The following is a 9,657-nucleotide window of genomic DNA, read 5'->3' as shown; positions in this document are numbered from 1 at the left end:
CCTTATCTCACTATAAATTTATCACCAGAATTTCTCAGTGTGGGTGAACAGGCCTACTAATTTTCTCTAGTCAAAACACTCTCCATCACAGCCTCTTTTTTTTTTTTTTTCATCTTCACAGATGTCCTTGATATATTTCACTAGGGAAAGAGAAGCAACCAAAGGGAATGGTTCATCTTGCCAATGGTTCATCTTAATGGTTCATTAAATCTCCCACTCTGCCTGAGACTCACATACTTTGTCTTTCCTCTTGTTAAAATGGAATAACTGTCCTGCATATATAAGGCTAAGTACTGCACTTTTGCAATGGATTTCAATTATCATCTATAAGAAAAAATTACTCCAGAAATGAGCCACAATTTTTCCTTTATCACTTGTTAGAACATTCAAATCAGCATATAAGGATGCTATATCTCAATATTATATTAAAATCCTCCCTTGACCTGACATCTCCCTCCATATACTGCCCAGTGCCCTGCTCTCTGTGTGTAAGTATGTCTTGATGGAGTTGCCTTTACCCTTGGTGCAACCCTTGGTACCCTTTCATCCCATTTTCTCCTAAACTGGATCCAGTCAGGTTTGCCTTCTCCCACCTTTACCCTCCCCTGCAACTCTACCAGTTGCCACATCCAATGGGAAATTTGCATTCTTCATCTCAATTAAATCCATTAGCAGAATTTGAAGGAGGTAGAGTCCCTTCATTTTTTTAAATGAACACATTTGTTTTTTTCACGTGACTTCTCCCTCTCTCCTCTCCTTGACCACTCCTCATATTCCTTCTATAGTAAATTTATTTCTAAATGTAAATATCAGCACCTAAGGAGTGCTTAGATCACATAGTATGGTACAATACATTAATACTATAAACCAATTAAATAAACAAGTAATGAATATTATGGATTTAAATCAAGCTGAGACTGAAATTATACAATTTTATTTGAGGTCTCAGAATTCTCATTTAAATAAATAGGATTGTCTTTCTTTTACCAGGACACAGAAAGAATGAGCAAAGTCTCTAAACCTGAGAGACCTTTCAAAATTCTTATAGAATATAAGAAAAAAGTAATGATCTTATCATTAGTAAGAATTTTGGGGAAAAAAAAAACAAATGCAGCATGAGATGTTTTCAATAAACTATACAAAGGGATGTGTGTGTGTGTGTGTGTCAATTTTTCTGGGTACAATAAATGGCTATGTGGATTTATATGTGTTTTGTAGTCAAGAAAAATAAGATAGGAGGAGCTTATTTAATTATAGGAGCAGATTCATAATTACTTCTCATAATTCATGAATCTATTTTCTGTGTCTTTGAAGTAACAGTAAAATAGAAAAGAAATTGGATTTTATAATTTGCATATTTTACAATCAGCATCAGGGAATTGCATTTACCTTTTATAAATTACTTCATGTCATAATACCTTTTAAAATTTTCACTAGACAAGTTGGACCTTGTGGGGGGGGCACAGCTCCAGCGCAAAGTTCAAACTGTGGCTTCCAGAGTCATAGCAGGACAGATATTTAGAAAGTTTCTTCCCATCTTTCACGGAGTTTTAGTTTAAAGGAATGCAGCCAAACTGTAGCCAAAGGAGGCATTATGCTTCCAGAAAAATCTCAAGCAAAGGTACTGTGGGCAACAGGAGTAGCTGTTGGATGGGGCTCTACAGGAAAGTGGGGGAGAGATCAACAGTTAGTGTGAGAGTTGGAGATAAAGTTCCTCCAGAATATGGAAGCACCAAATGAGTTCTAGATGGCAAAGACTACTTCTTATTTAGAGATGGTGACATTCTTGGAAAGCATGTAAATGGAAATAAATCATTATTGAAATGGCATCACAGGAAGCTGCCCATTTCAGTGAATATGTAAAATATTTCATCATGTAAATAGTATCCATGTATTTCTTTTATAATACACTAATGGTATCCAAAAATAAAAATAATGAAATAAAATAAAATTTTCACTAGACATCATACAACATTTTTAATAAAGGTCTTTGTTTCTTGTCAGTACTTTTTTTTAAGGCTGCAAAGTCTTTTTTTTAATAGAACTTTAACATCATTACTAAGAGTAAATTTTTAGGGCAGTCCTGGTGGGTCAGCGGTTTAGTGCTGCATTCAGCACAGGAGTGATCCTGGAGACCCAGGATCGAGTCCCATGTTGGGCGGGCTCCCTGCATGGAGCCTGCTTCTCTCTCTGCCTCTCTCTCTCTCTCTCATGAATAAATAATTTTTTTAAAAAAAGTAAATTTTTATAAACATTCAAGGAATAAGGGTTCAACAATGAGTTCTATTTAAAATCTAAGAAGATTAAACTTTTTCCTGCATTAGAATGTAGAATGGCTCCTTATTGCCTGTCTGTTAAATATAATCTATTTTCATTTTTCTGAGACACACCCCAATTTAGTTCCATTCTACCACGGATCATCCTATCTTATCTAGTGCTTCTGAGAAGCAATCTCTCAGCCTACTCTTGGGCCATATGCCAGTAAGTTTTACACATGGGTAAAGAGCCTAAGAGAAAAGGAGAGTGATTTTCTAGTTGAGGGAACAAAGGCCACAGCCATAAGAGCAACTGAGGTCTGAAACAAAATTAAGTAAGGAGAATGGACACAGAAACACTGGTTGAGTGGGGGGACAGTAAAATAAGGGAAGAATTTGCTAAATGTAAAAGGAAAGATACAGTGTTTACTTTTTCTTCTTTGAAATGTTTGGCACAATTAATCTTTGAAATAATCTACTATTTTTTAATCAGTGAATATTAGACACATAGAAAATGCAAGCATTACAAATTAATAATTTAAAATTTAAATTATCTTTTTTTTTTTTTTTTAGAGCCGACAGTCAGTAGGCATAAAAGAGAACACTTGGACATTCACCATGCTTCTCCCTGCCTTTACCCCAGAATGGCCTGAAACAGCCCTTTGCAAGAAGGGGAAAAAGTGAAAAGGAGCTGAATCTCATCATACCTTCTTCACTTCCCAAAACTGGAGGTGAAACTGGGAGAAACAGCTCATCCTGTTTATCTCAGACTGAGCTATAAATTCACAGGGCTTGCTGAGATTTCATTTGAGAGAGGATTAAGTGTTTCCTTCACTAAATAAGGTTTAAAGGAAAATGGAAAACAAATGAATTTATAATATTTTATGCTCCACAAGCCATATTATTCAATATTAATAATCATATTCATTTGTCTTGATGAGTACTATTCCCTCAATCTGCCCAATATATGAAATATGAGCATTTAGGAAGAGCTTTTTCTAACTTTAAGCATGCGAGACATCATTGCCTTTTAAAACTATTTTAAGCATATTAATGGTAAGTAAAGTTGACACTGTAGATGGAATGGAGGTGGAATTTACCCAGGTCCTTTAGGATAGTAGGAACTCTAGTCTGAAAGGTGAGCATACACTGAGGAAAACTGAAAATCATGAGTCTTATAAAATGTGACCATGTACAAAGCAGAAAGGATGAAATTCTGGCAGGGATTGGGAAGTAGGGGAGAGGTGAGAAACCTCTCCTAGGAGGGGAGCCTAGGAGGGGTCCAGGAGGCTTCCCTGGATCCTTTGAGAAACTTTTACAATATCTCTATCTCTAAATTGCAAAATGAAATGGAACTGTGAATGCATTATTTGATACATAAAGCAGTACAACTATAGAAAAAGTCAATATTTGCTACATTGAAAAATAACTGTTCCCTTTATCCCATTAATATTGTTTTATTGTCTTCTCAGCCTCAGGTTATACTGTCAATAGGTGGTCAGAATCTTTATGAGGGGAGCACATCCTTTCCCATGTCATTTTATCCGAAGATTCTAAATGAAGATATGACAATAATTTAACTGAAAATGCCTTCTCCTATGAAGTAAGCAATGTTTTATCAAAAACATAAATTCACTACAGTTGCTCATGTTTTTTTTTTTTTTCCAGAATGAACGAAATTCACAATAACGCTAAAAACCAGGTGAGTCAGAAACACAGTTTCAGAGGGTAGTACATTTGTTCCTATTTCTTGTGAGTGAAGCTATCACTGACATATCACTGACAGTCAATTTCAGCAAGTACCGTCCTGAAGTTTACAAGCTGGACAGAAGACTGGAAAAAAAAAAAAAATCAAGCCATGTGGCATAATTGTTAACTGCTGGGACTCAATAAGAGGAGATAGTTCATGCTGGCACATCTCAATCAGAAGTGGAGTGGAAATACAAGGAGTGTGCCAAAGGTAGGCAGCTTCGTAAGCAAAGCTCAAGGAGCAGCTCATTCACAAGGCTGTTTGAACAGCTGTTTATTGTAGAAGATGGGGGATTTACAGAAGTTTTTTTTTTTTTTTTTTTTTTTTTTTCTGAAGAACAGAGTTGTCACAGTTTTTTGAAATGTAGTTTAAAAATCACAGCAAACATTAAAAACTGAGAGGAGTCTCTGAAATACCATGAAGATACAGTGATTCCTTCTAAATTCAAGTATAGTTCATTCAAGCTTTTTAGAGTACCCAACAAGTGACAGGCACTGGTCTTGGTGTTAAAAATGCAAAAATGAATGAAAGTCGTCCTTACTCCCACAAAGCCTTTTTACAAAGGAAGAAATTCAGGCCAGATAAGATCTCACTATGTTTTGGTAAATGACACAACTGGCATACACACAGGTAGAGACAGGTCCTATGGGAGGAACACAAAAGAGAGAATCTACTAGATCTAACCAAAAGGAAAGGTTTGAGGGTAACCTCAGCATAATATTTTGCTACACAAATAGTTTTAATAAAGGTGTGTGTTTTAAACATAATGATAATTAAGTATTGCTATGACAAAAAAAGATTCCTGAAGATAATTGGGGGAAGTTGATGCCCTTGTTAGAGAGGGATCATGTAAACTGGTGCATTTGAAGACCCCTGGTGATCTTTCACCCATCTGATTCCTAGACTTCCTATGCCAGAACCTGAGCCACTCTACCAGGGTGGGTAGATCGGGGTTGGGTAGACACTCCAAGACAGTTTGCCAACCCAAAGCTGGGCCTGACAGACTATGTTAGTTTAATTTATTTTAGCCTAGCATTTTATTGATGTATTTATTTTAGGATGGTTGTTCACAGGTGGAATGAAATGACATAAGATGCTCGTGTGATTGAGATGATAGTTCAAAGTGAGTGGTTGGAAATATAGCTTCTGCTATAGTTTCTACACTCAGGAACAGGATATGGCAGGAGATGAATGTGGGAATTAGAGCAGCAGTGTCAGACACTACAGAATTGAAATATCCAGGGCAAGGGCCTGAGGGATGAGGGATGAGGGTGTGGCCTTGGGGACCTGCTTTTCCCCCAAGGCATTTATTGTACTATTCTATTGTGGATTTTGTGCTTGTTGTTGTTTTGTTTTGTTTTTAATTCCTTCATCTATCTACAGCCTCATCTTTTCTTTCCTAACAGATTTGAGTCACTGGGAGTCAAGGTCCTCTTCTGATCTGTCTTTTCTTGCACAAGTAGGCAATGGAGGAATCTGATAAGGCAAATAAAGGGCTTCTGTGTGACTGGAGCAAAATCTTGGTCACTGTTTGACTAATGGTTAGACATCGTAGGCAAACAGAGCATTCATATATGCAGTGCATTGGTGATAACCATTCACATTGCTAGTATGTTAGGTTGTGCACTTTTGATCAAATTCATATACACAAAACCTAGAACAAACCATAAATCGAGAGCACACATTCACAATGACTGAGAAAAAGCAAGACAAAACTTAACCAAGTTAAGTGTGGTCTCTGTATTTCTGATCCTTTCATTTGACACATAAATATACAGAATGATATAAAGCGATAGATTTATATTTGCACATCAGTGAAATGTCCTGGCCTGAAGTCTAACAGATGGCATTCAGATCTTGCTTCCTCTTTACTAGCCACCTGCCCTTAAGCCACATTAGCAAAGCTTTACTCGACCTGACAACTGGCAAAAGTATCACTTAGTACACATCTCACATGGGGTAAGATTCAATAAATCTCGACTATTCTTTTTTCAGTGAGTTGTACAGAGGTGTTTCACTATATACTTGTGAAGATGAACACAAGTTCAGCTTCAGAGTTTGAAAGCAGATTTTGAAAATTAATATATACGATAAATTTAATTAATTATATATGTATATGTGCTTGTGTATATGAATATATTAGATGTAAAGAGAATATGTGATATATGTGACCATAAGAATAAAAAAAGAAAATGATGAAATGCAAGGGAAACAACGGCAATGGAGAAAATAAAAACTAAATCTAACACTGAAAAATGGGTTGCAAATTTCACAGATTTCTCAGATATTGTATTGTGCCTAAGAGATCATGAGTCATCTGATTTTTTAGCCCAGATCAAGGTGACCCAAAAATAATACCAAAGCATATTCAGACTTAAAGAATCTTAGTAGCAAAAGGGTCCATGCAGTCCCTAGGGAAAGATCAAGATACTCTTGAAGGACACTGTCATGGAAGTAGCTGAGAGTCTACATATATGAAGGCACCTTGAGGACAATGATGATTTTCTGGTCTCCAGAGCAGGAATTGGATATAGAAAGAAACAAGCACAGTTTGGCAATATGGGGGCTGGGCAAAGGGAACAGTATGTGACAATGGTTCTTGCCTTGAAAAATGCAAGATACACCACTGACTGAGCATATGATGAAACACCTTCTATATTTTTATTACATTCAAGTTTATTTTCCTGTATCAAGTGTTTTTCACACCTATTTTCTTGAAGGATTTGAATAGTATTTCATGGGGAACAACTAATGAACATGTAGTTGGTGTTGACATCTTTATAAATGCACCAGTATTTCAAAACAGAACATTTCTATAATAGACATTATGTTCAAAATACATCCAGACTGGATGTACCACAAGTATTTGTCACAGTCAAGAAACCAAAGTATAGCTAATACATGCAAAAAATAAAACTCTGTCTCCACTTTCAGAAAATGTTTTGTCGTTGGTATTCGTTGTTATATGTCTAGCCCTATGATGCAGTATTTCTGAGATTATTATCCTAACCCATCCACCAACCTGTGTAATTTTTTAGCAAAATATTTTATTAGGGAAATGTATAGTATCAAGATCACTTTTGCTATGATCATACTTTATCTTTTGTTTATTCCTGGTCCATCTCTCTGGCTACTCTAAGGTCTCAAATAATTTCTGATTATAATGTACTTGGGGGGCATCTGGGTGGAGCAGTTGGTTAAAGTATCCGAATCTTGCTTTCAGCTCAGCTCATGATCTCAGGGTCATAATCTCAGAGTTTTGATATCAAGCCCTACCTTGAGCTCATGTCCTGCTCCCCACTCAGGGTGGAGTCTTCTTAAGATTTTCTCTCCCTCTCCCCTGTGCTCACATGCTCTTGTTTTCACCCTTCTCTAAAAATGAATAAAATATTTAAAAAAATAAAAATAAAATGTACTCTCTTGAGAATATAATTTAGATTTCACCTTTATTTTCCTCAGAGCAATATTTAAATAAAGGAAACAAGAGAGATATTTATTTTATTTTATTTTATTTTATTTTATTTTATTTTATTTTATTTTATTTTATTTTATTTTATTTTATATTTGACAGAGAGCACAGGCAGGGGGAGTGGCACAGGGGGGAGGGGGAAACAGACTTCTCACTGAGCAGGGAGCTCGATGCGGGGCTCAATCCCAGGCTCCTGGGATCATGACCTGAGCTGAAGGCAGATGCTTAACCCACTGAGCCACACAGTACTCTGAGATATTTCTGTTTATTTCAGTTTATCATTTGAGACACTCCTTACTATTTTTAGTGGAATTTGTAATTTTCCATAATATAGGTCACACTTCAAATTAATGTCGGTTCATAGTGTTATTTGCCATCTTAATAAAATATTTCCCTGGATGGAATCTCAAGGACCATAACTTTAACTCTTTACTCACAGATGAAAAAAAAAATGACGTTGATGAGGTTCATGGAGTTTTCCCAGTGTTAGCTGGCAAAATAATTAGAAATAAGACCCATGTATTCTAAATTAATCTGTTAGCCAGTCAATAGGTAAATCTGGATAACTTAGCAAACATTTTTCTAGTTTCTCATTTTACTCTCTATGTGATTTCCATTATTCCACACTACTGCATTGTCATACAGCCTCATTTTCCTTCTCTTTAATATCAAAGGTTTGGCCCTAAATTAGAGAAGAGTCAAGACAACTAATAGGAAAGGACAGGCTGTAAGGGAAAGGTGGGAAAAGTGCAGCTCAGGAAATTCATGAGGAAACTCTCCCACCCACACACTCTTCCACTTGTGGGTTTTATTATTTTTGCTTTTGCTACATTAATGCTCAATCATCAGTTTTGTTACATCATTCTCTTTTAGGTAGCATAGAGTTAATTAGTATTTGGGGGCATATTTTTTCCAGTCTATATGTTTATGTTTTACATGGACAGAAAAGAGGAACCATATAACAGGCTGTGAGCCACAAAATGATGTTTTCAACACATCTTCCTATCATTCCACTCATTTTATATTCTGTTTTCCCATCTTGTGGTGAACACTTCCCTTATTTTGGAATGTTGCTTGGAAAATGATTCATATCCCAAGGCTATGACCAGAGAGTATAAAGGCAAATTTGTTTCAAAATGCCATTTTTGTGATCTAAACCCCTTATACTTCCAAATCAGCAAGTTAGGAACATAGAGCCATTCAGGTTCAGTTCACAACAGTCTCCTCAAAGGCTGCATTGTGCTCTTCTTTTATAAAACACTTGCCTAGTAATTTTACCTTCTCCAAACTCATAAGCTACATTCATGTTGCTAAAAACTTCAGTATCATCCCACTGAAGTCTCCTAACAAAAAAGAAAATGCAATTTTTCTTGCCTGTTCAGACAACATATGACATCTGGAACACTTGTTAAATAGGATCCTGATTTTTCAGGAAGGTTATTTATCATTCAACAGTGGCAGGAATCAACTTCATCTTATTGTGAAATGTAAGATATAACAGGATCATCAGGTATCATTTTTCTAAAAAAGATAGTTTTCTAATTACCACATATGAAGACTAGTAATTCAATGATTATGTACATAATAATCTCTAGCCAGTAAAAAAGAATAATATCCTTGATTTAAAGGCTCAAATTTAAATCTTTAGGAAGATCGTGTTTTCTGAACTTGAAAGAAGAAACCAAGACAGTTAATATTTTAAGTAACTATTAATACTGGTAAATAATTTTTTAACTACAAAGGAGTGCTAGAGCAAGGAAGAGACACATGCGTTTAAGAAGATAGAAACATAGGAATGGAAGTTGTATTCACTGTAAACTAATTATTCTTAACAGATGCTAAACTGAGAGAAGAATTTCACTGTTTAGTTAAGGAAAGGCAATAGATACATACAATTGTTTATTTGCTATTTTATTGTGTCTTGCACACTGTTTTCTTTCTCCTGGGGACTGTGATTTCTACTAAAACTGGGGACAGGCATTGGGCTGCTGGTTAGGAATATGATGCTTTCCAGAGAGTCAGTCTAATTCTCTGAAATAGACATTATTACGATATCCAATGGTATGTCATGTGCCAAGCCATATTGTTATCGAATCTGCCCAGCACAAATCATAAATATATTAAAATTAATATAAAATGCACTGCCTTTTCAGTTTGATATGTTTGACTCTCAATTCACCTTT

General features: G+C 35.8%; 1 pseudogene; it reads left to right on the top strand.

Annotated features, from left to right (window-relative positions):
• The first annotated feature begins 632 nt into the window (after positions 1 to 632).
• LOC144314740 (10 kDa heat shock protein, mitochondrial pseudogene) lies at positions 633 to 2,939 on the top strand (annotated as a pseudogene).
• The last annotated feature ends 6,718 nt before the right edge of the window (positions 2,940 to 9,657 follow it).

This window comes from Canis aureus, chromosome 1 (genome assembly GCF_053574225.1).
Source record: "Canis aureus isolate CA01 chromosome 1, VMU_Caureus_v.1.0, whole genome shotgun sequence".
NCBI classification, from domain to species: domain Eukaryota; kingdom Metazoa; phylum Chordata; class Mammalia; order Carnivora; family Canidae; genus Canis; species Canis aureus.
The sequence above is the reverse complement of the archived record's forward strand: the minus strand, read 5'-3'. Positions and strand labels throughout refer to the sequence as shown.